The sequence below is a fragment of the Dendrobates tinctorius genome, unplaced genomic scaffold (genome assembly GCF_039654945.1).
Source record: "Dendrobates tinctorius isolate UK_male_01 unplaced genomic scaffold, ASM3965494v1 ptg000430l, whole genome shotgun sequence".
Lineage (NCBI taxonomy): Eukaryota > Metazoa > Chordata > Amphibia > Anura > Dendrobatidae > Dendrobates > Dendrobates tinctorius.
In genome coordinates, this window is record NW_027362093.1 from 1,059,313 (window position 1) to 1,075,913 (window position 16,601).

The 16,601-nt window shown below is 45.4% G+C and overlaps 1 long non-coding RNA gene across 1 annotated transcript in view; it reads left to right on the forward strand.

Moving 5' to 3' along the window:
• LOC141076822 (uncharacterized) overlaps window positions 1-14,346 on the forward strand; it is a 41,703-nt gene extending 27,357 nt beyond the window's left edge. The window contains exon 4 of the long non-coding RNA XR_012227524.1: window positions 13,975-14,346. This is a non-coding gene — a long non-coding RNA (uncharacterized lncRNA). The remainder of the gene's footprint in view (window positions 1-13,974) is intronic.
• The last annotated feature ends 2,255 nt before the right edge of the window (window positions 14,347-16,601 follow it).

Sequence of the window (16,601 nt, forward strand, 5' to 3'; positions counted from 1 at the left end):
CTGCTGCCTATCCAGGAAGTGTCCTGACTATATCCCTATGCTCTGCCCTGCTCAACTCTGACTCCTCCCTACTGACAAACCTCTATGCTAACTGTACCTAACTAACACTCCTAATCTATTTTATTCTATTCCTTTTCTCTATGATGACCCCATCTATTCTAATCCCCCTACGGTCCTATACTATCTAAGATCCTATCCTGGCCCTAAGCCTATACATCGTACATGACAGATATATCACATTACAGTACATAACAAGTATAATAACGTTAGTGAACAATGAGGTGCCATACGTAACCATGAGAACAGCGTCCAGGGAAGAGGAGGAATGTGAGGGTCCCCGCCACCTCCTTACACTCCTCCCTCCTAAAATATGGTCATCCCTGAACATGGCGGCACCTGTAGGCTTAAAACTGTTAGAATTTTGTTTAAAACATATACAGTTAGTACAGCCTATGTCCAATGCTGCTGAGGGTCAACCGTGACCCTGGCTCCACTTGGTTAGAGCCCCCCAACAAAAGAATTAAAGTTCCTTTAGTGTGGGTCCGACTGACCTCAGTCTCCTGGCTCCTGGGACCCATCTTAAAGGGAACCTGTCACCCCAGGGGCATTTTTCAGTTAAAGAGCCACCTTCAGCAGCACTAAGGCTGCATTCTGTGAAGGTGGCTCTTCTTTTTCTGATCCCCAGTAATGCCAAAATATTGACTTTTATAATTAGCTCCTCTTACCTGTAATGTGTCCCATAGGTATGATGTGTCCCCCATATCAGCCGCCTACCATCCGTCAATCATGCATGAGCGGCGCCTCGGCGCCACCCACCATCTGTCCATCATGATGCCCCATGCGTCGCTACCTCCTCTTGATTTGAATCCCGGCGCCTGTGCTGTGACAAGCATTCTCGGGCATGCGTAGTGCGCGCTGCCCTAGAACCGATATCAGGCTATTGCGCCTACACGTTGTGGAGGCCCCAGATCCCGCCCTGCAATGTGTTATGACATATTCACACTGCGGGGCTGGGGCCTCCACAACGCGCAGACGCAATAGTCTGATGTAGTTCTCGGGCAGCGCGCACTGCACTTGTCACAGCACAGGCGCCGGGATTCAAATCAAGAGGAGGCAGCGACACACGGGGCATCATGATGAACAGATGGTGGGCGGCGCCGAGGCGCCGCACAGGCATGGTTGACGGATGGTAGGCGGCTGATAGAGGGGGACACATCATACCTGTGGGACACATTACAGGTATGAGGAGCTAATTATAAAAGTCAATATTTTGGCATTACTGGGGATCAGAGAAAGAAGAGCCACCTTCACAGAATGCAGCCTTAGTGCTGCTGAAGGTGGCTCTTTAAGTGAAAAACGCCCTGGGGGGGTGACAGGTTCCCTTTAACAAACAACAGTACATATAGTCCTGACCGGACTTGCTCCTCGGGTCCTCCTGTTCAGATTTTCCACCCTTCCTCCTTTAGCAGAGTACGGACCCTTAACAAAACAAGTGGGCTGCTTTTATCAGAGGACAGTACAGGGTTAAAACAGGAAAAGTTCAGGGTTAAAACAGTCCAGTACATAAAGCAGCCACACACAGTCCATTACTGTTTCCAAGGGTGATTAACCCCTTCAGGTTTTAGTCCCATAATCCAGCAGGGGGTGAGGAAACGTGCACAAATAAACTTGGAAAAAGTGTAGAAGAAAAACAAACAACAGTCCTTCAACTGTGACCACACTGGCCACCACTGACACCCAGTCCTGGTCCCGTCCAGTGCTCACTACCCTTTCACATATACGGAACAGTCTCTCCTGCACTTCAATCCATGCAACTAGCACATCCAGTCCATTTTAGGGGCTGCCTTCACTCCTTGCTCTCCTTGCGACTGGAATAATGGGCCGCATTCTGGTCCTGAATTATTATAAACGTGTTGCCCGAAGACCCGCTGGAGGAGGACTCTCCACTCTTTCTCCTGCTCCTTTCCTTTGTCAGCGGCTGATTCATGGTACCTGGAGCTTCCTGCTCCCGTGACTTGATTGTGGCCACCGCTTCCTTTAAGGGCGCCTCTGACTTTCTGTAGGGACTACGATCATTGCAGACGGCTGCATGCAATACTGCGCTTCCTGTGCCTGTCTCTCTTTGATGCTGGAGACCATTTTCACCACCACAGCATACTGTCCACGGGGCCCTTGTTCTTTAATAAATGTCACTCGGTCCCATTCCTGAAAAGGACCGTCAAAACTAATGGACCCGGCATTCACATAGACCTTGTCCCCAGTCTCGACCTCATGGATGAATCATACAGCCCCCTTATATACTATGATGGTCCAACTGTCAGCACACTATATAGTGCGATTGTACCACAGAGCTCCCAAAAAAGAAAAAAGAATACCTATACTCACCTAATCGAGAATCCTCATCCTCCGCAGTGTCTGTCTCTTCTTCTATCCATTCTCGCAGTGGATTCTGATGGCACGATGCAGTGACATCTTGGCACCGCCAATGTTCCTTGCTTAGTGCCGGACTCCAGCAGGCCAAAGATAGAAGGGACGCCCACAGCTGGCTGGGGTAAGTGACGAAGCCAGTGACTTTGTGCTCCGTCACAACTGTTAAAAGTATGCGCATCTTGAGGAAGCCGATTCTGTTAGCAACATAGCAGATAAGGCAGCCCACAACCAGACAGACCCTTCTGCCATTTGCCAGAATTGCAAGATGGCCAATCCGGCCCAGCAAGGTCCTTAATCCTGCAAATCTTCTAGCGCCCTTTGGTTCCGCTTGATTTTGGCTGGCCAGCAGGTAGCAGTCTTTCCTCATTAATGGCACATATTGCACTAATTTTCCAGTGGTCTCATCACTTTGTTACTTTCTTCCCCATTTTTGCTCGCCAGTCCTTGGGTGAGTGAATTCTTTTGAGTTTGAGGTTTCCCCACAGGTAGGCCGATGTCAGCCAACAATTGCGTGCATTCCTGGGTCTTCTCGGATCAAACAAATTCATCCTGAGCATACTGGTTAGGGGTAATCCCGGCATTGGCTCGCTCAGTCCTGAGGAGCTCTTCCTGCAGAGGCGCATTTGGGGTACTTGGAGACTCAAGCACTGGGTGTGGTAAGTCGACTCTGTGTTTGTTTTGACCCTGTTAACCATTATTCTTCTTCCTCTAAGACTGCCCATTGTGGACCTCAGCCACTTCAGTTGGGGCCCCTGCCTGGTATGGTCTTCTGCTTCAGAAGAGCAGGGTCACAGCATATTCCTGTGCAACACCTGAGGTCTAACCTCATAGACTGGGTTTTTCAGGTGATTCTTCCTCACCACTCGGTAGAGTACCGCCTCCCAATGATGATGCAGCTTGTTTCCGGGTCGTTTGACCGGCATCAACACATGGTCCCCTAGCTGAAGTGGTCCATCTGACATCGAGGATCGACTTGAATGTTCCACTTCCTGAAGCTTCTGCTCAACCAGCTTCCTTACCGTCTGAAATCTGTGACTGTGTTCTCGGATCCTGGCACTAGGACTACTGCCCGAACAGGAATCCTCTGCCTCCAGCTCCAGTTCAGTGGTCTCTCCGCCAAACAGTAGCATGTAAGAGGTGTAACTAGCAGTCGCATGGAAACAATTATTGCAAACCCACAACAACTCAGAGGCAAATTCGAGCCACTTCATCTTCTTGTCCTCTTCCAGGGTCCGCAACATTTGCAACAGGGTTCGGTTGACGTGCTCACAAGCCCCATTCCCCTGTGGATGATATGGTGTGGTTCGGGATTTGTTGATTCCATGGATGCAGTACAGTTTGTTCGTTACTTGCCCCTGGAAGCAGGACCCTGGGTCATAGGGAATTCACTTTGGGCATCCATATATGCGAATGAAGTCCTGACAAATGGCTCTGGCTGTAGGTTCAGCTGTCTGATCCTGGGTGGGAGACACCACTGCAGGTTTGCCATTAGGAATTTCAGGGCCCCATATTGGCAAAGTTTTTGGAGCCCCCTTGAAACTCTGCCCAGGCTCCACCTCTCGGACCTTCCACGGTCCCACCAACCTCTCTTGGAAAAACTCCACTTCTGCACCATATCCTCACCAATTATACATCACCAGATCACATACATAGCCAGCAGCTTTTGTTTTGGCCAAAAGATTTTTTAATCCCCCTCCACGACAAAGTATTCTCTTCTGGCCAGGCTCTACTCTACTGTAACTTATTAAACAATTGTTAAAATATCCAATACAATTTTAGGTATATTTTTATTTATTTATCATTTTTTTAAAATGACCATTAACATCACATACAAGGGAAAAATACCACCGCACCATGACCAGATCACATATTACCACCACATAGTGACCAAATATTACCACATACAGGGAATAAATACCACCACAACATAACTAGACAACATATTACCACCACAGTGACCGAATAATAGCACATACAAGGAACAAATACCACCATATCATGACCAGATCACATATTACCACCACATAGTGATTGAATATTACAATACTGATCATTAATAAAATAAAAACACAGTATTAATGCCATTATACACAGGGGATCTGTACTTAGTATACAGTATCCGTGTACAGGTAATACAGTGATCACCTGTGACATTATACACAGGAGCTCTGTATATAGTGTCAGTGTACAGGTAATACTATGATCAATAGTGACATTATGCACAGGAGCTATGTATATAGTATACAGTATATAGTGTCAGTGTACAGGTAACACACTGACTCACCGGTGACATCTCTAGTTAAAGTCCTTCATCTTCGCTTCTCTTCTTCATCCAGTTCAGACCACGATCACTTCTTCCAGACAGGTCTCTGCATAAAATAACACAGTAATCTATAGTACATTCCCTGATTTTTGCCCAACTTCTATACTACGCCAGATGAAAAAAGCGACCATGTCGCCATGCATAGTGACAGGACCTCTCCTCCCCCACACTGAAAACAGTAACCTCAAAAATAATACCCTTTAATTAGCCCCTATAGTAATAATATCCCACATTCTGGACCCCACGTGTCCACGCATTCTGCCTCATGTCTCTGCATATTGGCCCATAGTCATCCCTAATTGTATAATGCATCCCATAGTCATATATAGCAGTATAATGCACCCCCATAGGGGTATAATATAACCCATAGGGGTATTATGCACCCCCATAATGCTCCCCCATAATATAATGCGATAGGTAGAGTTGAGCGAAACGGGTCGGTCAAGTTCATAAGTCGCTGACTTTCGCTAAAGTTGGTTTTCATGAAACGAAACCCGACCATAGCGTGAGGTCGGCGACTAGAGCGCCAAAGTCGCGTTTCAAATGATGCTTCCAGCGCCCTTTTTCACCCAATGATGGAGGATGCACACTGTGGGCAACGCGATGACATGGGCAGCGGTCACCACCATCTTTGAGAAGGGCATGCAAGTGATTGGCTGGCTTTTTGTGGCGTCACAGGGGCTATAAAAGGGCATACACGCCGACCGCCATCTTACTTCTGCCGATCTTAGCATAGGGAGAGGTGCTGCTGCTCGTTCTGAATAAGGGAGAGCATTAGGCAGGGAAGAAGAACCCAAAAACAGCTTCTGCTGGTAGCGATTTCCACTTACAACACAACACTGTGTGCAGTGACAGGGGAGGCTCTATTTTTGTGCATCAGCTCTGTTGGTTATTAGGCTGCCTTATAAGGCTCCCTGATAGCTGCATTGCTGTTTGCACACTGCTGTGCAAACTGTTTTTTTAAAAGCAAAAATACTTTTCGTCCTCTTTTCTGCACAGTTACCAAGCGTTCATTTTTCCACAGTTTTGTGTGCAGCAGTCCTGCTTATTAGGCTGCCTGCCGCCATACTTGGACTGAAAGCATCATTGTCAGCCTCCTAACATCTCTAGGGAGATTCTCCCCAATACTATATACACCTTGTACTTTGTCATACACCAGCCAATTTCAGCCTGCTAAATTGAGGTGTAATCTATAGTGGGCCTGAGATAATAGTTCAGCCTCCTAAAATCTGTAGGGAGATTCAAATTCTCCCCAATACTAAATACACCTTGTACTTTGTCATACACCATCCAATTTCAGCCTGTTAAATTGAGGTGTAATCTATAGTGGGCCTGAGATAATAGTTCAGCCTCCTAAAATCTGTAGGGAGATTCAAATTCTCCCCAATACTATATACACCTTGTACTTTGTCATACACCATCCAATTTCAGCCTGTTAAATTGAGGTGTAATCTATAGTGGGCCTGAGATAATAGTTCAGCCTCCTAAAATCTCTAGGGAGATTCAAATTCTCCCCAATACTATATACACCTTGTACCTTGTTTTACAGTACCATATAGCTGGTGGTATTTTGGGTACATTTTCCCAAAAATGAGGAATTATGGTGGAAGAGGCCGTGAACGTGGGCGGGGGTTGCCAGCTGGTGGTGATGGTGGTTCTGCATCTGCAGGTAGTGGCAAAAGCACAATAGCACCTAAGGCAGGAGGTCTTGAGCCTGCGTCATCGTCTGGCTCCACAAGGCCTCGTAGGCTCCCTTTTCTGGGAGTAGGTAAACCGCTTTTAAAGCCGGAGCTTCAGGAACAAGTTTTGGCTTACATTGCTGACACAGCCTCCAGCTCTATCGCCTCCTCTTCTGAAGTTTCAAAAAATAAAAGCACTGAGTCATCAGTGGAGGCTTCTGGTCAGGAACAACACCTTTCCTTGTGTCCTTCACCCCTACCAAAAGTGAAGGATGCGGCAGGCCACACTACAGATTTCTCCATGGAGCGCTTTTCACATACCATGCCTGGGTTATCAAGTCAAATCGTGAATTCCCCAGTCCAAGATGAATCTGACATGGAGTGTACTGATGCACAGCTACTGCTAGATTTTTCTGCTGGTACATTCACTCAGAGCACTACATTGTCCTCGCAGTGTACTGAGCCAGAATCTGACCCTGATGAGACTCAGGTGCCCCTTCCCGCATACTATACCACCTTACACGGTTACACAGAGGAAGGTGCACATGAAATTGAAGAGGAGGTGATGGATGACCCAGTTGTTGACCCAGATTGGCATCCATAGGGGGAAGAGGGTGCCGCTGCCAATAGCTCAGAAGAGGAGGAGGAGGATCCGCAGCAGGCATCAACTTCGCAACAGCTGTTATCTGGCAGGCCCGTAGCAGTCCACAAACGGGTTACAAAAACCAAAAGAGTTGCAGGACAGCTTGGCCAGACGGTCAAAATAGCACAGCGTGCAAGGCTTCACAATGTCTTCCACAGTAGGAAGAGTGCAGTATGGCACTTTTTTGAACAAAATCCTATTGATCAGGCAAAGGTTATCTGTAAGAAGTGTGCAAAGACCTTTACCGAGGGAAAAATCTGAGAAATTTGAATACCAGTTGCATGCTTAGACACTTAACCACCATGCACTTGCAAGCGTGGACAAAATACCAAACCTCACGTACCACATGTGCACCTGCTCCAAATGAAGGTAGTTAGCAACGCTACATCGCTTCCCCCACTGTAAGCCCACCGGTTAGCACACCACCAGCAGCAATGTTGAGGTATCGTCGCAAGGCCAAAGCAGTCAGGGAATCACAATGTTATTGCTATGAAAGACTGAATCTAGGCCATCAGCAAGACCACCAACACCATCACCATCACCAACCCTCTCTGTCCGCCATGTCCACCACTAGTTCCACCATATGCAGCTCTCAAGTCCAGCTCACCCTACCAGAGACTCTGAGTAGGACAAGAAAGTACTCATCCTCTCATCCGCGTACACTGTGAACGCCCACATTGTCAAACTAATCTCGTTAGAGATGATGCCCTACCAGTTGGTTGAAAGTAAAGCTTTCCGCAAGCTCATGGCCTGCGCAGTACCACGCTATGACCTACCCAGTCAACATTTCTTTTCTTGAAAAGCCATCCCAGCCCTCCACCTGCATGTGAAAGACCGCATTGTCCATGCACTAAAGCAATCAGTGAGTGGAAAGGTGCACCTCACAACAAATGCATGGTCCAGTAGGCATGGCCAGGGCCATTACGTGTCCATCACTGCGCACTGGGTTAATGTGGTGGATGCAGGGTCCACAGGGGACAGCGGCGGTGGGACAGTGCTGCCTAGCCCACGGTATAGGAAACAGTTGGCTGTAGGCGTTCGACCCTCCTCCTCCTCCTCCAGAAGCGAAAGGTCATCCACAGAGCGCAGTCACACGATCACTCCATCCGCAGCTGCCAGTGTTGCACCCGAGGTGTCCCACTATCGAACAGCTAGTGGTAAGCGTCAGCAGGCTGTGTTGAAGATGATGTGTTTGGGCGACAACAGACACACCTCGGAGGTACTGGCCGACTACTTGCAGCGACAAACTTAGTCATGGCTGGGCAGTCTACATCTTGAGGCAGGCAAGGTAGTTAGCGATACGTCCGGAATTTTGTGGCAGCCATAGCCCTTTCAAAACTCAGACACATACCTTGCCTGGCTCACACCTTGAACCTGGTGGTGCTGTGCTTCCTCAATAATTTTCCGGAGTTAACAGCCCTGCTCCATAAGGTGCGAAGACTGTGCTCGCACATCCGCCGGTAGCCCATACACTCCAGTTGTATGCAGAAGCTGCAGCGATTGCTCCACCTTCCCAAGCACCGCTTAATTATCGACATTGCAACAAGGTGGAACTCCACCCTGCACATGGTTGAGAGGCTGTGCGAACAGAGGGAGGCTGTAATGCATTTGTGGGAGGATACACGGGCAGGCAGTTTGAGGGCAGACATGGAGTTGTCTGGTGTGCAGTGGTCGAAGCTGAAAGACCTCTGTAAAGTCCTTCAGTGTTTTGATAAATGCACACAGCTGGTAAGCGCAGACGACGCCATCATAAGCATGAGCATCCCACTTATGCGTCTGCTCATGCAAACTTTGACGCACATTAAGGAGCAGGCGTCTGCAGCCGAGGAGGAAGAGGAGGGAAGCCTTGATGACAGTCAGCCATTGTCTGCTCAGGGAACTCTCCTGGACGAGGTGGAGGAAGAAGAGGAAGAGAAGGAGGATGAGGATGATGGGGATGATTATTTAGGGGAGGAGGATGCTTCTCAGGGGGCAAGAGAAAATCTTGGCGTGGCAAGGTCAGGTACAGGGTTTATGCATGACTGGAGGGAAGTGGATTTGCCAGAAAGTGCTCCTCCACCCAGCACTCACAGTGCATCATTGACACCGGGAACATTGGCCCACATGTCAGATTATGCCTTACAGATCCTAAAAAGGGACCCCCGCATTGCCAAAATGATGAACGATGATGACTACTGGTTGTCCAGCATCCTGGATCCACGCTATAAAGGCAAATTCCAAAACATCATGCCACAGGAGAACCTAGAGCTAATATTGGCTAACAAACAAGCAACTCTGGTAAACCGTTTGTTTAAGGCATTCCCAGCACACAGCAGCGGTGATGGTTCTCACACGAGCCGTAGGGTGCAACATGGAAGAGGTGTTCGTGGTGCACACATCCGAAGTGGCGTTGGAGACAGATAGAATCCAATAGAATCGCTTACAGCCTGTGGCTTCTGTCTTTTGCACTCCAAAGTTACCTGACAGATCATGATAGGCAGTGAGGACCATGTCTGCATCTCTCCTTGTGATCAAAATTTGATGGAGATGAGTAACGGTGATGGGATCAACGGTACTGCGATACAGCAACACTTTCTTCACAAAGAACTGTTTTCGCTGTCTCCACACACAAAGTAATTGATGGTCAGCATCGCCTCTGAGAATTCTCCTGGGAGTTTTTCCCGTGATTAGTAATTCCTAAATTTCTGCAATCACTCGACTTTATGTCTGTACTTTTATCCATCTCGTTTCCTCTTGCGGAGAGTCTGGACTGTCTTACTGAGACTGAGATATAAATGAAGATTTAAAAATACCCCAACAGTGTATACTGGTGTACGCTTCAAAAACATTTCCTTTTTGTTACATTTTAGATTGTTGTCTAATCCATACTGAGGCTGTGAGTGTCTTTGTCGTACTCCGGAAATAAACACAGAGATTTTAAATGTTTAAACTCTGCTATATATACCTGTTATCCGGAGATACTGTACCCTTTCTCAACTTTCTGCAATCTTGTCAAATCCATACTGTGCCTGAGACCGTCTGAGTCTGCCTCCTGATTACAGATGAGTGGTGTTTGAGTGGAACTGTTGGCCAAGTTCAAATTCTAGCTGTTTTGGGCGGTGTTAGATCCGTTCGTCGAACTACAACACTTTGATTAAAATTCAGCTGTTCGAGTTTCCGTTCGAGAACGTTTCGTTAAACAAAAGCGTATCTTTTTTTCACATTAATAATGGTTTTCAATGATAATAGACAGTTTTAGGGCATAGTAGCGGTGTCTGGTAGTCAGCGGTGTGCTACACCTGTGAAGGAGCTACACCGTGTGTGTTTCTAATAATTTTTTACCACATATTGTCCTAAAATCCCTTTGGGCCTAGTAACTGTGTCTGCTACTCAGAAGAGGAGCCCACCCGTGAACCAAGCTATGCCGCCTGTTTATGAAAGAACCAGTTTTTGACTGCATTTACACCACTTAATACTTTGGGCCTAGTAATTGTGTATGCTACTCAGCAGAGTTGGCCACCCGTGAACCAAGCTATGCCGCCTGTTTATGTAAGAACTGTGTGCTACTCAGCAGAGGAACCCAGCTGTTAAGCAAGCTACAGCACCTGTGGTTTGGGCACTTAATTTTTTCATTTTTTCTGGAATGCCGTTTAGGCCTAATTCCGGAATTATGGTTGACCTGCACTTACTGGGAAATGCTTGTTCATGGGGAAGAATTGTAATCCCAGATCCCCATCACTAGCAGGGTTCAGCGTGTTATCCGCACCTGTAATCGATACACGCTGGTCCTTTCATTGTAGCACGCGTGCAGCCCCGGACATGTAAGGGCATGACAGACCTGTTATTGGCCGATCTCGCATGCCAGAGCCTTGTGTGTCCCTCTAGTAAGCTGGACGCGGACCGCGGGGGCATGCCTGAGTCTCGTTCGTTAATGGAATTAAGCTTGCAATCTGTGCAGCTTTTCTGTGGCTGGATGGTTGAGGTTGCCCGTGTTGAGTCCAGTTAAGCCGCAGGCTCCACTCCTGGTGGTGCCCTTCTGGACATTCCTTTAAGGTTCAGCTTTGCAACCATACTGCCCCCGGAAACCAAACACTTTTCCTGACAGTGACATTCTGGTCAAAGAGCGCGATGACATCACGTCTGTACGCCCTCTGCCTAAACAGTCCAAGTGCAGTGAGATGGAAGATGGGGACGACGAGGAGTCCAGAGTACAGGGATTCCCTAGCGAGGAGACTTATTTAATTGTTTTAAAGGTTGGGAGCAATTTTTGGGGAGCACGATACTCTGGAGAATGATATCTGAGGACCACCATTCACTGGAGCATTCCAAAGGTGGACATCAGTCACTGGAGCAGCATTTACAGGGCCCATTATACACTGGAGCATTAGAAATGGGGCCCATTATGTATGGAGCATTATTTGGGCCCATAAGACAGTGGAGCTTCATCCATTGGGACCAACATATACTGTAGCATTATGTGGAGCTCATCATATACGGTTTAAAACATTATATGGGACCAATGATTCTGTATGGAGAAATATATGGGCCTCATTACTCTGTATAGCGCACTAAGCGCTGGCCATAATACTGTATGGAGTTATATACTGTCCGTTTTTGGAGGTATTGGAGAATTTAAAATGGATATCAGTCATGAGATGTAAGAAGTGAAGTATTTTTCATTGTACTATACTGCTATTTCTCTGCCGTATCGGAGCATCATGAGTTGTGGTATGTGTTAGGCCGGGGTCACACTGGCGAGGAATACGGGAGAGTGAGAGGCGCTAAAAGCACGCATTAGACACGGACCAATGATTCTCTATGGGGTCCCTCGCAATTTTTGGGGAGCACGATACTCTGGAGAATGATATCTGGGGCCCACCATTCACTGGAGCATTCCAAAGGTGGACATCAGTCACTGGAGCAGCATTTACAGGGCCCATTATACACTGGAGCATTAGAAATGGGGCCCATTATGTATGGAGCATTATTTGGGCCCATAAGACAGTGCAGCTTCATCCATGGGGAACAACATATACTGTAGCATTATGTGGAGCTCATCATATACTGTATGGAACATTATATGGGACCAATGATTCTGTATGGAGAAATATATGGGCCTCATTACTCTGTATAGTGCACTATGCGGTGGCCATAATACTGTATGGAGGAATATACTGTCTGTTTTTGGAGCTATTGGAGAATTTAAAATGGATATCAGTGATGTGATGTAAGAAGTGAAGTATTTTTCATTGTACTATACCGCTATTTCTCTGCCGTATCAAAGGATCATGAATTGTGGCATATGTTAAAGGAGCCCAGTGACACTCTTTGGCCCTGGGCCCACGAAAATCTGGAGCCAGCACTACCCCCCCACAACTTTAGCCAAATAACCCCCAGTTTTCAATGCCTAACTATTATTATAAAGTAAATTAAGGTTGACAAGCTTAAGGAATAAGAATTGATGTTTTTGGCATTGAAATGGGCACTGTAGGTGTGTTTCCTGTCCTCCACTCCCTGCCAACTTTTCTTCCCCATTGACTTACATTGGGTTTCGTGTTTCAGTCGGCCTTCAACTTTTCACAATAATCGGCTGATTTCATTCGACCCGACTTTTGCGAAAAAAGGCAAAGTCGCTCATCTCTACTTCTTACCCATGGTCTTTTGAGACATTATACCTTAGTTCATAATAAAGATTTTAATAAGTTACAAATTATTCCTATTGATCATATCCCTACTCATATTCCAAATAGGATTCTGAAATTAAACAGGAAACAGGTATATTGGATCTATAAATTAAGAAGCCTCAAACCACAGGGTCTTCATGAGATCACAGAGGTTTTTATTTAATTTATTAATGGAGGTTGTTATATGTATTTATTTATATTTTTTAATATTTATGGATGTCCTTTGATATTTATTTTTCTATGGGAGTTTATAAGGAATTTCAGCATGAAATACCTGATGATTATTTAATTGTTATAAAAGATTTTATTCATGTTTTATAAGGGAAGTATTTTTAATGTGTTTTTAATATAATTATTTCCATCATACTCCTTTATGTCTAGTAAGCCCTTTAAATTTAGAGACTTATTAACTATAAGCGCTCCACAGTAATAGGATTAAACCGATGGTGCTGCGGTTAGAAAATGGGATGACTAACGCCAAGTAAGTATTTGTCCCCCTTGTTAGGTGTTCTTGGTCCTTCCTGATACATTTTACACCATAATTATATATAGAGCTTAACTCTCTCTTTTTCCCGCAGAGCGGGTAAGGGAAAGCCCGAAATACTGTTTTATCAATTTTTTTCTACTCTATCTCCACTCAGAGAAATAGTAGTTCTACAGAGCATTAACCCTCTCCTCTTTCCGGACTGTCTGTGGACCCCAGTACAATTATAAAAATGATTACTGGTATATATATATATTTTTCTAAGTTTGTTAATATTCCTCTCAGAAATATTTATATAGAACCAATCATTCCTTTGTCCTAAAGAAATCATCCCCTGACATGACTTGCTATCCTCAGGAGGTGTTAATAACGCTGCTGAAGGAGTGAGTTTTTAAACTTTGGGATGTGACTTACACCGGTCGCTGTATAATCTGACTCTGTGCGGGAGATGTAACAGCCGTGTGGTATTGGGAGAAGCGCCGTGTGCTCCTCCTGCCGTGCGATCCTGAGTATGTGCGCACTATTGCAGGTGTGGAGCACATCGTCCTTCCCACTCTGCCACTGAGCTTTTACAGATGAGTGATTCCCTTTTTTTATAATAAGCCGAACCTGAGATTTAAAAAAAATGGATATTATTTTTTTATTAATAAAACATTTATTTTTAATTGATTAAAATTTAGATCCTTACAATTTAATGTTTATCTAATGGTTTATTTCATCCTATGTCTCTTCCACATCGGATCCGCTTGCAGGAGCTTGTTAGTATAGCCGAGTGGTCTGATTGTCGGGCGGCAGAGCAGGAGGAAGCTGAGGCAGATCTCTAGGAGTTCGTGTCCGAGATTTGCTTTTCTTGCTCAGTATATATGTGTTTTTTTATTTTTCCTTATTGTTTTCCTTTTGCTCAACAACCTGTGAAATTATAATAGACATGTGAATATAAGAACAGCTTCTAACTCTTACTATGAATATTTATACTGTCTGCTAACTATGAGCTTTGGCATCTGTCATCTGACTGGAGCTCATTTTTTTTAAATCTGTGTGTACTTAATGCATCACCTGTGTATGCTTCATGTGGTATTTCCTGTAGAAGAGGTTCAAAAAACCTTGAAACGCGTAGAATAAACCACTGTCAAACTTTATTACCCTTCTGGAAGTTCATCATTTGGGCAGCACAGACGAAATCCATGTATTCCTTTGCAGAGTTATGGAAACTATTGAAGCAGGCCAAAAGTAAAAAAAATGTTTTTAAAAATATAACAGTTCAAATCCCCCGCCCCCCTTTTGCCCCATTCAAAATAAAACAAAAGAAAAAACAAACATACACAAGTTTGGTATCACCGCGTTTAGAATCGCCAGATCTATCAATAAAAAAAGGAACAAACTGATCGCTAAACGGCCAAAATGCCAGAATTTAGGGTTTTTGGTTGCCACGACAGTGAATTAAAATGCAATAACGGATGATGAAAATATCGTATCTGCACCAAAATGGGATCAATAAAAACGTCAGCTCGGCGCGCAAACAATAAGCCCTCACCCAACCCAAGATTATGAAAATGGAGCAATTTTTTTTCCAACAAATTTTGGATTTTTTTCACCACTTAAATACAAAGAACTGAGACCTGTTTGGGGTCTATGAACCTGTAATGACTTGGAGAATCATAATGGCAGGGCAGTCTTAGCATTTGGTGAATATGGTAAAAAGAAAATCCAAAAAAAGTTATGGAGTTGCACTTTTTTTTGCAATTTCACCGCCCTTGGAATTTTTTTCCCATTTTTGAGTACACAATATGGTAAAACCAATGATGTCGTTCTAAAGCACAACTTGTCCCGCAAAAAACAAGCCCTAACATGGCCATACTGACGGAAACATAAAAAAGTTATGGCTGTGGGAAGAAGGGGAGCGAAAAACAGAAACGCAAAAACGAAAAAGGGCAAGGTCTCTAAGGGGTTAAAAAAAACCCTATTTTTCCTTCCCCATTCTCCTCCTTAACCCTTTCTCCCCTTTATTCTGCCTCTCTCTTTCATGACTTTACATTTCTCTTTTTTGCTGTTGTTTGGTTCTTGTCTGTATTACTGGGTATTTATAATCTGTCTCCCCTTTTTCTTTACCCCATTTATGTAAATAAATCCTTAATAAAAACTACTTTACCATAAAAGGCGCCCGCTGTGCGCCCAAGGCAAGCGGCTGATCTGTGCCGATTTGGGGCTTTTCTCTCTAATAAAATCGCAGGTAAAAAACTGCAGAAACTTTATTAAGTGCAGAATCAAAGCTTTTCTGTCCTCTAAAAAGCGCATTAAAACCGCGGCTTCACATCTGCACCAAGAACGCATCAAATAAGGGGGAGAAGATCGTTACTGTAGATGGTGCGGATCCTGCAGAAAACAAAAAACATCGTATTTCTACAATGTGTGAACACGGCCTTACAGGCACAAATAAGCCGGGTGTCGTATAGTGACGCTACATAAAGAGGAGAACGTTCTGGAGGCTACGACTGTGAATGACGGCACAAAAAATAATCCCCAGGTCCCACGCACGCTGGACCAGAGACCCATGAATCCACCTGCTCATCTCTAGTCCCAACTGTCCCGGATTTGGGTCTACGCCCTGCAGAATTTCCCTCACTACCAGCGTCCCTCTGACAACTCCTCCTGCCGGGGGAGAAAGCAGTGGTAAATGGCCGTGGATTAGGGTGAGGCCAAAATTTGCTGCTATGCGCGCCGCATGCTCTGTGCCTCTATCTGTGATTCAAATGTTGTGAGGTGTGCACAGTTACTTGTTGTAACACTGGTGGATGTGGACCCACTGCACCATCGGCCAGGCTTACCCTAGAGAGGTGTCTCCACCAGGTCTTCACTAGAGCTACTGGTGCAGAGGATAGGCTGGACAGCCGGTAGACACCAGGAACTACTTCAGGGTAGTCCCCAAGACTACCTCAGCTGATTGGTGGGTCAGAGACACAAGTGTGAGGTACAACAGGCAAAGTGAACTGCCTAGGAATCAACATCCAGCAGAGGGCGGATGGTGGAGCTGCCTAATATAGGATCTGCCGGCACGGAATAGGCTGGGGAACCTAATCTGTGAAGGACACAGCAGGGTTAAATTCCTGTAGAGACTGGCTAATCCCCCAAGGCTAAATGGAAGCAACATGCTGAGAAGCTGCAGTCACCATAGTGAATATACTTGAAATTAGTCCAAAGACCACCTATATTCTGGCACTTCAAAATATCAGAAACAAACATTTTCGGGCCAATATACCATGACGGCACCAAAAATCATGAAGAGATACAGTATGAGAATAAAATATCAAATTTTATTGAAAAAACATTAAAAATATTAAAAAAATTACAAAAATGCCCAGCAGGAGGTGCTCAAAACATT